The sequence below is a fragment of the Homalodisca vitripennis genome, chromosome 2 (genome assembly GCF_021130785.1).
Source record: "Homalodisca vitripennis isolate AUS2020 chromosome 2, UT_GWSS_2.1, whole genome shotgun sequence".
Taxonomy (NCBI): Eukaryota; Metazoa; Arthropoda; class Insecta; order Hemiptera; family Cicadellidae; genus Homalodisca; species Homalodisca vitripennis.
This window is the reverse complement of record NC_060208.1, coordinates 205,680,148-205,694,382: the sequence shown is the minus strand read 5'-3', so window position 1 is coordinate 205,694,382 and position 14,235 is coordinate 205,680,148.

Below are 14,235 nucleotides of genomic sequence, written 5' to 3'. Positions count from 1 at the left end.
CTCTCTATAATATTATATATATATATATATATATATATATATATATATATATATATCTATAGCTGTGTTTAAATGATAACAGTCCACATAACATGTCACAAAAACGTGATGTGTATGCAATGGGATATTTAGGCTTAATGTGTTAATACCTGTACCTGTATGTCTCAAGAATCCCATCTTATACTTACCATTTTGTTTCCACTATCGCTACTCATAAAATCAATGTAACTAAGTAATGTGACAGGTAACTTGAAATATAACGCAGTCAATTGTGGTAAGTAACTAACCACAGTGGATATTAATCATTAGATTACTATCGTATCGAGACAGATCTAGATTTCGTTGTAGGCAGTATTAGGGCTGTCCGTCAGATCGCGCTGTCACTTGTTCCATTCCAGGTCTGTGTTATTTATTTTTCAGATTAATACATTTTTACAGAATTAATAGTTTAGTTTATTAACCTTGTAATAAAAAGTAAAAAGTAACATATTACACCAAGAGCACTCCAACAATAAACTGTAGTGTTATACTTGTGTTATGTAAAGAGAATTACTTGTGTTATGTACTCTTCCATTATCGCAAGGTTAACAAACTCAGACGGGTCACCTAGCTTAGAATACTTACCCAGCTAGGTAACCTTCAAATATTACAATTACCACAACCTAAATAGGACACCATTCCTTCTTCAATGTAATGCATTTCAATTGTCAATATAACTATCAGTATACGCAAAACCCACAACCGAGAGCTGTGATTGCAAATTTAAAACTTTAAGAAGTCGATTTTAAAATACTTAAATGTAAGAGTGCAAATGTTAGAAATGTGTAATGGTAATGAAATATTTTATGAATGACGAATTAAAAAGAAGAATTAATTATAATTTTATTATGATAGTATAAAGTTTACTTTATAAAAAATAGGATGTGGCGCAACCTATGAGCTACGCGGACAACTAACATCGCCTATCGGTAACGGCTACAACAAACTAATTTCACTGATCATCTGGCGGCCGCCGAACTAACTTACTTACTCATTAAACTTGAATACCGTATAAAAGAAAAGTTTGAGGACGATTTCTCTTATATTAATCCGTAGAGATGTTATAACTAATAGGAAGGGTCCTACGCCTATTACAGTAAAACCAGTGTGGTGAAATCGATTCATAGCTCAAATGGCTGCAAATCTCGTAATTATTTAGTTTTAGTCCTACAATGCATTGTAAAACTGGAGATAAAATGCATCAGTACGTTAACTGGACCTAAGGCAAGAGCTGCACTATATTAATTGTTCTCAGTCGTCTGTTAAAAAACCGAAACAGGTTATCATAGGTAACGTCATTTTGCACCGTGCACTGGAGCACGTGATGACTTTATCTTTGTGGTGACGATGACAGAAGAATTTCGTAAGATCTGCACACAAGTTCTGGTCCTGTGGCGAATGGCATATTGTACGATGTTACATCTGACCATTGTAAAATGACTACAGTTGGGATTTCATTTTTGTTAAAACAATATGATTGCCTTCTCTGTTTTCAGTGAATTGGAAATTTCAATATTTTGTTTTTTAAGCATATGTATTTAAAAAAATATCTGACTTTTTAGAAATTAGTTTTTATTTTTTTTACTTGTTATAATAACTTCTATAATCTTAATTAAAATAAAACTTTGAACTATTAACATAATTTTTTTACGCTAATTTCATACTAGGGAAAATACAGTAATTTATTTCTAGCCCTCTTAGGGTTAAAGTATGCAGGTTTTTATAATACTTATTGTATTGATAGTGAATCTTTTATAAATAATGCAGATCCTTTTATTTTGTACAAATGCAATTTTATCATTACCTTGGAAATTATCTATACTCTTTCTGTAATTTTGTTCTAATTATTTCTTGACTTTGTTGATACTACCTGCCTATTTAGATAGACAAGAAGGAAAGCGTAGATAACCAAACATTTAAAAGATATTGCGACAGCAAACTTATTTTTTATTGGTAAAAAAGCGTATTTATTATTGGTATCATATTGGATTAAGAAATTGTGCTGGTTATCTTTAGCAAATTACAACGCTAAACGGGTGAGTTGTTTGATTTTTTTTAAATACATAAAAAGCACACCGAAAAAACTGAAAGGTGAAGGTTTAGGCATTTGCTTATAAAATAATTAAAGAATTGTATTAGCCTAATGAATAATCTCATAATTATAATTGATCAAGAAATAGGAAACATAGGATAATATTTTGCATTCTATATTAAACATATTTAAACTTTATTCAACACAAAAACTACATTTACTAAATAGAAACAAGGTTAATCTGATAAATTAAATTGTGTTAAATACAAAGCTACTGAATAAAGTGCTTAATAATATATGACAAAAGAATAACGAATGATGAAATATAAATATATCAAGTAACTTAAGTTAAAGAACGACAGAGTATTCTTTGGCGACATTTTTACTCTTCAAATATATACTTCATGAAAGACAAGTTGCAAACTTTGTTCCAGTCGAAGTTCGCTCCAAGCAGAACTTTTTCTGGTTAAAGTGTCATCCTTGTTTGTAAACCACTGAGTTGGACTTGCCTTCAACAAGAACTATATTGGATCTGGAGAGGATATTCAGTCCCATTTGATTCGATAGTAATGATCCTAGGACTACATTATATCTATTAACAGTAGGTATTAAAGAGACATTCGGTTTAATTTAATATATATTTACCTTTATTTATTCAATAATTTCTCAGTTTAAATGATTTACAAAACAACTCATGTAATATCAAAATCACTTGTATACAAATGATCTTTGTAGCCCTGCAGAAATCCCAAATGATCAGTAGAAAATAGTACAATAGTGCTGGTCCAAGGCAGTTGCCTTGTGGAATACCTTTATATGCGATTGACTTACCAGACTTAACCCAGTCTGATAATTCTACTAGCGTATGTCATTGAATTAAGACTTCATACTATACACAGAAAATCACTGAGCCAATGAAAGTGCATTTCAGCAACTATATCTCATGGATAATTGAGTCAAAAGCTTTAGAATAATCCAGCATGAATAGGAAATTTTATAATTTGCTCTGAGTATCCAACATATTGCGTCTTAGGTCAACTATATATTTTAGTTTCCTTCAGGAATCGGAGCAAATACTTAGGTTCAATAGTTGCTATTAGATTCATATTTATGTCTTAATAGTCAACCGAGTTAACCTAGGTCTACAAATAAGAAGTTAAACCGAAATAATATATATCTTATACTGAACAGTATCTGATAATCAACAATTTGTAAACAACGAATACTATGCCTACCCTTAAGAAACACGCTTGATTTTCAAAGTAATTTCTTTCTGGGGGAGGATATCTCGCAAAAATGCTCGAGAACTTAAATAGAATGGAGATTATAGATTATTATAATATTATAGAGTTTATTATGGAATAATTATAGATTAATATAGATTAGATGACTTATAGAGAACCTCTCCTTGATGTGACACAATACCTAAGGCATAAGGGCATCTAATCATCCATCTAAATATGTCTGTACACATTACAATTTAATCTTATATAATAATAATTGACAAATTTAATAAATTGTTAAGAAAGAAACGATAATGATTAACTTTAATGTAATAATGCAGATAGCTTTCATTATTACAATAGTTTTCTCAACTATCCCTTAAATATAGAATGATAAAGACAGAATAAATTTGACCACCCTGTTTCACTGCACGGAAATTCAATAGAAGAAATGCTTTAGAATTTTAGTTCTATCTGATAAGCTTCTAATCTTGTGTAGTTGTTAATTAGCTCCTATCTTGTTAGTGATTCTGAATAACTAGACAAAATTATTTTTACGATTTCATTGCAATTCAATTTGTTTCATTGGTACATAGATTTTCTAAAACGTAGTTTTTATAATTTTTCAATGTTAACAGCTTGTGTCACCAGCACCCATTCAATCCTACGAATGGGTAATCTCTTACTTAAGTTATAAATAGATTTGGATGTATTTGAGAAGAGAAAAAAAATAGAAGAGAGAAAATAAATGATAGTTTTAAAATTGAACAGGGTTATAACTGTACGCACATATCATCATTGTTGCTACCTAGTATAAAGACTAAAAAACAAAGTAGCTCTGGATATTAAAACCCAGGAAAACGTTTATGTTAATTTACATTTTTCCCTGAAGTTATTGAACGAATAAACCGTGCATTGATGGAGAAACACGTGTTAGAGAAAAATGTTCATCAACGGGCTGGAAAAATAAAATATATCTAGGAAAAACTGACTTCAGTACTGAATTCAGAGAGGAAAAATTACAAAATTTGAAAAAGTCCGTTTGTTTTGAACAAAACACAATATTCGGTGCAATGAAAGATACTAGCTAACTTACCAAGGCATCACATCTCGTGACTGAAATTGTACCATAAAAGATGAAAGCCTTCCTCAGACGCCAAAATAGTCAGAGTGTGTTATGACTGTTTGTAAAACATCGATTTCACATTTCCTGAACAGTAAACAAATATTGTATGTTGGTGGATAATTATTACAGGTGTCCGATTCAAGTTGCATGAGAAGGGCAAAATATCTGGTAGCAAATATAATTGAAAAATTACAGTAAAGCACATTTAGTCTTGCCATTGACGCGTCCACATATTACGTAACTACTTCTCATTTGCTTTCGTTTGTAAAATATTTTTCTAAAGATGGTGGCGTAAAAGATCTTTTAGGAATTGTTCCAATGAGTGGGTAAACACGTGGTAGCTACATTTTTTGATAATCACATTATTTGCACGAAGAAAATATTTTCTGTTTGCACAAATGGTTGTCCACTAAGGACAGGACAAAATGTAGGTTTTGCTCAGCTGTTGAAAAACACTTAGGAAATGACAGCTTACTAAGTTTTCACTGCATAATCCATTAAGTAAGCTTTTCCGCAAAATTTGACGAAAATTTTAAATAAATTATGAAATTATTTGTAGCATTATACATTTTATCAGGTCTAACGAATTGAACCATTGAATGTTCAGAGTTTTTAACTGATCTTATATAACAATATTGAAGGGGGTGCGACTTGACCTGACTCTTCAGCCGCCCCCCCCCCTAATTCATAATGGTATAAACCGTTATAATTACATTTTAATATATTAATTGCTGATGGAATTCAAACCTAAAAGACGAAACAAGCACACTTTACATGGTACTACTTTTTGGTGGGTTAAAAACCATTTAATACGAGCAAACCTCGATAATTTTAAGAATAAAAATACGAAGTTTTATTGAAGATGTCTTCATTCAAACTTGAACAAGTCTTGAGAAAATAAAAAGTTTCATTGTTTCAAAAGAAACACAGTCAGAGTCAAGGAAGCATCTCAGACAAGGTAACTTTCATAACATTTATGAGGGACGTATTCTTGAGAAAATACTTTGCAGAACTTTCAGCATTTGTTTTTTTATTTGATTTTATGCGAAGCTTTAAAAAATAATATCTGCAAAAAAGGGTAATTTTTATTAACACCGGTGCTTAAACTTCTTCGCTTGACCTCGAAACTTTAAATAAAAATATTAGAAACATTGTGCAAAAGGAAGATTATTTCGGATGTATGTGAACTACATTGCTTGACTTTTTCCCTTTAGATTAACGAGAAATTAATAAATGAAATATTACAAGTAAAAAAACACTAAGTGGTTGATTGAGAAATGTGTTAAATATTCTTTGTTTGAATGTTGTTATTGACGATGGAAGGTTTGAAAGGTTAACAGGATTTCGGACATTTACCACTGTTATATGTTACACAAGCCTTAACACATTTTCGAGGATTGGAGTCTATCCTCTTTGTCAGGTGGGGAAAGTATTATTACATAAAAAATAAAGAACATGAAGAAAAAAGTGAATGGAAAGGGTTTAAACACACACAAAATCTCTTTGGAGTCCAGTCCAGGTGGTGTCACTGCACAGGATGCTAGTCCCGAGCACAATTTTATTCAAAAGTAAGGGGATCACAATCACACATCACAACAGCAAGGCTACAGTGGAATACTAACACGAATATCGATGTAGACTATTTCATCGGCACAGAGTAGTTGAATCTGAAAGAATTGTTTATGTTTCCTAGTTAGTTGTTTTTAATGGTACCCAAAGTGGTTAGGTTGAAGTTAGTCCACTTAGAAAACTTATACCAATTAAATAAAAAACTTCAAACTACAAAATTTGTAAACACAACATGACACTAAGATCTAGGACCAAAACATAGAACCGGAAGCAGCTTGCCTTGTCCCTTCCACTCCTGAACATCGCTCTCCTGTCCCATCGTACTCATGAATCGTGCTCGGGACCTGCATCCCATGCAATGACAACGTTTGGACTGGATTCCAAGCAGCTTTTGAGTATCTTTGAATCCTTTTATTTCCATTCTTCTTCTGTACGTTCTGTATTTTTGTATGTATTAATACCTTCCCCACCTGACGAAGAGGATAGATTCCAATTCTCGAAACGTTGTGTTATACCTTTTGTAAAATATAACGATGGCAAATGTTCAAAATTCTGTTATCCTTGTAAATCTTGTTTTTGCTTTGTATAAGTTGTACAGGAGATAAATCATTCTGACGGACGAGTTGTGGTGAGTCAGAAGGATAATTGCAATTAGTTATGAGGTCCGACGCTAGGGCTGCGCCACGTAACGATGATTTTTTGTCGTTAAAATATTCACCATTGGAGCTACTAAACTTTTCACTCCCCAGTGAGCAGTCCGAGGGCTCCCTTTTCTCACGTCTCAATTTATATCACTGGACAAGTTATCCATCATCAGTGTAACTAATAAAATAAAAAGGTGTACACAGCTTAAAACGTATTCAGGAAGCAAATTGGCACAATCTGCCGGGATAATTTGGAACTACTAGCGAATAGTACATCGTAACTCCGAGATAGCGCTGCTGTCGTGAGTACAGGTCTACAGTATCTACTCTACCTGCATTAATAACAGCCGTGAGATTAGGTCAGTGGGATTGTTTATACATTAATATAAGATATAAATAAGTAATATGTGAATTACATGTGTGCGTAGTACTACATTGATACTGTATAATACACAAACTGATAAGTCTAGTAAATCACTGCCTTTTCTTATAAACTACAATTTATTTTTACTCTGTATGGTGATAACAAAACTAATGTTAAAAGACAAAATAAAGTGTATCTAAGATTGTACATAATGCAATACTTGATAAAACAACATGACACAAGATCTACGACCAAAACATGGGCCGAAAGCAACTTGCCTTTTCCCTTCCCCTTTAGAGTATCTTACTGGGTATTATAATTTTTCCTGCATTATTATGTACCGATATTACAAAACGTTAATTGGGTTTATATTTACGAAATTGTCATTAGCTGATTTATGTTTTAAGTTTATAAATTAATAGGCACGTTTAAAAATAAAAGATTAAGTTGCAAATTCGAAGGAAACATACTAAAATATGAGTATATCACCAACATAAATGCGCCACTTCACCAACATGGGAGGTCATCAATATATTATTTTTACTGTTACTTTTTAATACGAAAAATGGTTGTTATAAAACAATAAAAAGGTTGTTCCGCCCTAAGATGTGCTACTGATGCAAGTTTTATAGTTTAATAGAGATTTTAATTAGCGGAAAGCGTTTTTAATAGCATTTGATATATTATTGAAATGTTCTCAGAAAAATGCAATCTCTAATCGTAGCACTGCCATTCATATATTTTATGTAATTATTCGAAGATATGCTTTAACTATTGTGTTACTTAGTTTATATAATACTATTTAAGAAGTGACTTTATTACTTCAGTTTAAAGAGATTCTGTTATGGGCGTAAATTAATAGACACGCAGAAAAGATCTTCTGTAATTGAAAACTAAAATTTCGTATTTATTTGTTTGTTTTCACGTCATTTACTTAATACATAAAAATAGTACATAAAAATAATTCAACTCATAAAAATAAAACTAGTTGATTGAGACTACTTACAAAGGAAAAAAGAAAGCAGTATTTATCCACAGAGACAAAAAAGAACGAAAAAAAACTTAAAAAAAAAAAACACTTGAATATGTTGTAGTTACTGTTTTTAAGGTCTAAATACGCTAGACACTAAAAAAGATATAAATTAAAATTAAAGAAAGGTTTCAGAGTAATGTTGAAATAAAATACTAAGGATTCAGCGAAATAAATTCCCAATACGTTTCTAAAATAGTGTTATGAAAGTTCCCCTGTCTGAGATGTCTCCGCTGATCTATCTGTATTTCTTTTGAAACAATCAAACTTTATTTTCTCATGGAGCAGCAGGAGGATGAGCATAGATAATTTCAATAAACTTTGTCTTGCCTTTACTTAAAAAAATTTGAACAAACCTAAGTTGTTTTATAAACTTTAGACTCTCTTTACTGTTGCCACGTGGAGTACATTGAATTAAGCGCGTTTCAATAATCCACTTAGTAAACTTAAACTCAGAGTAAAAAAATGTAGATCATTACAAATAATAAATATGTTGTATTTAATTTATGAACTTAGATCGTTAAAATTCTTTATAACAAATTATTTAACTCGTTATGAAAGTAGAATTGTTGGCTATGTAGACAAAAGACAGTAAACTTTCTAGTTTCAGAAGTAAGAGTAATAGAGTGGAAAAAAATGTGATAGATTAAATTGTTAATACTCGAAATTTATTATTTAATAAAAGAACTAATCTGAAATCAAATGATTGTTTGAAAATAATTAACTGAACATACATGAATGTATAAAATTTACTTTATACAAACAAATGAATTGGTTGCAATGCATCAGCTGTTTCCATTTTATATTCAAAATTTTCTTTTCGTACTGTATTCAAGTTTGATGATAAGATAGTTCGAAGCGCGGCCGCCAGGCGAACAGTGAAATTATTTGTAGCCGCTACCGCTAGGCGATGTTAGTTGTCCACGTAGGTCATAGGTTGCGTCACATCCTATTGTTCCTAAAGTAAACTTTATATTATCATAATAAAACTATAGTTAATTATTTTTTGTATCTCGTCATATATAAAATCAATTGCATTACTATTACAAATTTCTAATATTTGCACTCTTACACTTAAGTATTTTAAGACTAACTCCTTAAAGTTTTGATTTTGTAATTGCAGCTCTCGGTTGTGCGTTTGCGTATACTGATAGTTATATTGACAACTTAAATTGTTACTAGGTGGTGTATCTTTCGGCTCCCCTGACATTCTTGGGTCATTTTTTGAAGGTTACCTAGCTCGGTAAATACAGTTCGAGGACTTTAGCTGTGCGCGTGACCTGGAGTGTGTGGTGATGGGCGGGAGGGGTGGCGGGGTTAGCATTATGCGCTGCGTCCCGAAAACATTTTCTTTGACTCATGGTTAAAACCCTCCTTTCAGGAATCGTATTGGCCCAAATAACTCATCGCACTCGCCACAATCAGTCTGTTTTGTGACAGTGCTGAGTGTAGCTTGTGCTTCGCTTTTACCGATAATGTCTGTTAAGGGGAGCAGGTCGATGAAAATTAAAAAAAATTAGAAACATTTTTTATTGCATTTTTTAATAGTTTAAAGTGTGTATTTTAAAAATATGTAAGTATTAATGCTCAAATAAATTTATAAATTACCAAAAAAAATTCACAAACAAAAGATGTTCACTAGTTTTTTGCAGCAGTTCGTAAGATGTTGGCTGACACAATCATATATATCATGTGTGTTAGTTATAAGTATGTTATGGCTTTGCTCTGTTGGTCAACCTGGTACTGACAACTGGGAATACAGATGACAGAAAGAATATTGCTTTATTTGTTTTGATATGCTTAGGAGGTTATGTTATATGTGTTTGTGTCGGATAATTGTGTTTTACTAAAAGTGTTGCACTTTATTCATAGTTAGTGGTAGATTAGGAGTGTGTATTGTTTCTTGAAGTGTTTTACAACTTCTTATAACCATGCCAAGAGCAAAGGTTAGTTACAAAACTAAATCTAAACGTGAGTTTAGAGGAAACAAGTACCGTAAGTTGGACTCTAAATCTAGGCCTACCCAAACAGATTCTGCTAGCCCTAGCCCTAGGCCTACTACTAATGCAAACATTAGCTCTGCTTCTAAAAAACTGTCCTTTGATAAATATGACAATTATGAAGGAACTGGAATGGGTAGTGTTATTTTGGATCTTAGTTTATTTAGTGAGCAATTAAAAAAATTTGTAAAATGTAAATTCTGCGATAGCGAAGACTGCATAGAACTTTGTACTACGGATAAGAAAAGATTTGGATTGGCTGTGAATATTGAATTGAAATGTTGTGTTTGTTTGGAATCAACTAATTTTTACAACTCTAAAAAAAATGAGAATGGAAAATATGAGGTAAACTTGAAATTTATTTACGGCATGAGAACGATCGGAAAAGGTATCAGTGCAGGTAACATTCTGTGTTCATTATTAGACTTACCTTTACCACCTCAAAAAATAGGACCTTGTAGTAACATAATATATCAGGCTGTTGAAAATTGTGCTAGTGAAAGTATGAAGCAGGCAATTGAGGAAGCTGTGTCTGTAAATGAGTGTGAAGAAACGTCAAAAAGAGATTTGACGGTTTGTTTAGATGGGTCTTGGCAAAGGAGGGGACACAAGTCACTCAATGGGGTTGTCAGCGTAACATCATTAGATACTGGCAAGGTGTTGGATGATTCCATAATGTCCAAATACTGTCAAATCTGCACTGTACATGAAAATAAAAAAACAATAGTACCTGATCATATACTGTATGTTCCAAAAACTACGAAGGGTCAAGTGGCGGCATGGAAGTTGCGGGTGCCCTAGATGTTTTCCGAAAGTCCAGAGATCGAAATGTACGGTATGTACGATACTTAGGAGATGGTGACAGTAATGGTATTAAAAAGGTGGTTGACGATAAGCCATATGGAGATGAAGTAGAAGTAAGAAAACTGGAATGCGTCAATCATGTCAAGAAGAGAATGGGGAGCAGACTAAGGGAATTGAAGAAACGGTTGGGAAAAACAAAACTAAAAGATAATAGAGCAATAGGGGGCAAGAATAGGCTAACAAATAATGACATAGACAAGCTGCAAGAATATTATGGCCTAGCTATAAAAAGAGGTGGATCAGATCTTCAACAAATGGTTAAAAATGTGTGGGCAACTTATTTCCACAAAATATCGAATGATGACACTCCGCAACATGGCCTATGTCCAAAGGGGCCGGAGTCGTGGTGCGGTTATAATAAAGCCGAAGCCCTACATCAGACTTTCAGCCATAAGTCACACAATTTGCCATATGAAGTGATGGTACAGATCAAACAAATTTATAGAGATTTAGCCAATCCGGATCTTCTAAAAAAATGCCTTGACCAAAAGACTCAAAACCAGAACGAAAGTTTCAACAATGCCGTCTGGTCTAAGGTGCCTAAAAATGTTTTTGTAAGGCTAAACACTCTAAAACTTGGCATATATGATGCAGTTTTAACTTTTAATAATGGATTCACCAGCAAATTGGATGTGTATAACAAGCTAGGAATCAAACTGAGCGAGAAGTCTGTTGCCGCATTGCGAAATTTTGATACAATACGATTGAAAAAGGCAGAAAGATCTGCTTTAGACATAACCAAGGAGGCTAGAGTTGCTAGGAGGAAAAGAAAACTTGCATTAGAAGAGGAAAATGAAGACCCAGATGACCCTGAGTAAGGAGCTGGGATGTTTTCGCAGCAAAAGGTTAGTTTAGCAGTCATTTTTGCCTTTACCGGACATTTCCCGGAAACTTGGTTTTTTTCATATAAAGGTACATGTTTCTCAAAAACTATAAATGCTAGAGAATTGAAATTTGGTATGCATATAGAACAGTGCAATTAAAAATGGTGTTGCATCTTTTATCATTCTATCTAAAAAAACAAATGAGAAAAAAAAAACTTTTTGGTATAAAAAAACACACAATATTTAAAAATTCCTAAAAAAATTTTTTTAAAAGATTTTTTTACTAAAGTTGCAAGAGATGTTTATAAAGGAGTACTCTTTGCCTACAAAAAATTTGAAGGTTGTAACTTACTTAGTTTTGACAATACATGTACCTAAAGTTTGTAAATTTAACATGCGCGGGATAGGAACGACCCGCTCCCCTTAAGTCAAAAGTCAAAAGCCTATTCATAGTCAGGCTCGCGAAATTGTGAATAATGTTTATACATTTATGAAGGAAGAGGCAGACCATTAAACTGTTAAAATTCCGTTGTCAAAGGCTCGCCAAAGAACTGCTGCAGCAACTGGAGTGTCAGAGCGAGTTGTGACTAAAATAAACAGTTAACTTAGCAAGTTGAAGGTTAGTAACATGTGTGAGGCAAGTTTTACTACACCAAACAAAAACCGTCAACGACGTAGAATAGTTGACAATTTGCATGTTGAAGAACATCGAATACCGACTGCAAAACTGAGGGAGGCGCTAAGGGACAAAATATATTTCCAGGGTTGTGAGAAAAGTTTTAGGTGTGTATTAAAGGACCTGGAATTTACTTGGAGAAGGACGGCAAACAATAGGTAATTATTAATTGAAAAGCCAGAAATCCGAGAGAAGAGGATAACATACTTGAGAGCGTTGAAAAATTACAGGGAGCAAGGACGCCCCATAATTTATTTAGACGAAACTTATATACTATCGTCTCACGTATGTAACCAAACTTGGTCAAATGGCTCAAATGAAGGGTTACACGTGCCGATTTCCAAGGGCAAGAGACTAATAATTATCCATGCGGATGGAGAGAAAGGGTTCTTGCCCAATGCTTTTACATGTTGGAAACAAGCAACCATAGTGGAAACTACCACGACAATGTGAATGGGGACATTTTTATGAAGTGGATAAAGGAAAAAGTGTTACCGAATTTAGAACCAAATTCAGTAATGGTAGTCGATAACGCGCCCTACCATAACATACAAATTGATAAAGCTCCTACTTCAAAAAGTAGGAAGCAAGATATGAAGTTGTGGCTTTCAAAAAACGGAATACCATTCTGCGACGATATCCTTTTATCCTGAACTCTACAAACTTGTGCAGCTATATAAACCAAGGCATGTCCGGTACGCCTTGGACGAAACTGTTCAACTAGAGGGTCACGACATCTTACGACTTCCGCCCTACCACCCAGACCTCAATCCCATTGAGTTAATTTGGGCCGAAGTCAATATTATGTGGTTATGAGAAATACATCTTTCACTATGTATCAAGCTAAAGCTCTATGCGAAGACAAGATATCAAGTATGGGCGCAGAAGAGTGGTCAGTAAAGTGCAAGCACGTAGAGAAAATCGAAAGGGACTATGCAGCCGCAGAACCCCAGATTGACAATATTGTAGAATCCCTTATTATATCAGTTGGTTCGGATAAAGACATCAGTGACAGTGACCCAGAAGAGGAGGACAACTTGAGTGGAATTGAAGAACTCCAATGAAAAAACAATCATTTTAAGTAACATTTGTTATTAGAAAATTATATTCTAGCATTTAAATTAATTAAATATTATTGAAGTGATTGTAAATTAAATAATAAGAGAATACCAAATAATAACAATAATAGGACTTATCCTTGTTTTTCAGTTGTTATATTGTTGTTTAACGTGTTTTTTAAAATAACGTATGTGTGAATAATAATCGGCAAATCGAAATCGTGAGTTTAAAGTCGTTAAGAGATTCTTGCGCCTTCATCTCAGCGGCTAGCACGTAAACGCAACCCGCCACACAGATAGCGTTCGTTTTTTGAAAGGGTAGTATTAGGGCTGCACGAGCACAGCTAAATTCCTCCAACTGTATTCTAAGCTAGGTAACCCGCCTCCAAATATAATACAACATTTTATTGTTGGAGTGCTGTGCTTATGAAATTTTCGTACTCGCGACGATGGATACTGAAAAAATTATTTGATTAAAGCTAATGTAATTGCCCTTATGATAATTTTTAAACCCTCTTAAAATTAAAGTACTTATAACTGAGCAATTTAAAGTACTATACTTGTGGCATCTTGATTGTGATCTAAATATTTTCATGTTTGGCATCATTCTCCTTTTCGTATGTTAAAAGGTTTCCTTTGGATAAATATGTTAAACGAGTTAATTTAAAAAGTTATGATTTCCTCGTCATCATAATTACCCAAATGACTCACGTGACATTGATTCCTGGCCCTAAGCCACCATCATAAAAAACTATGTAAAAATAAATTTTCAGTGTTAGGTTGTTA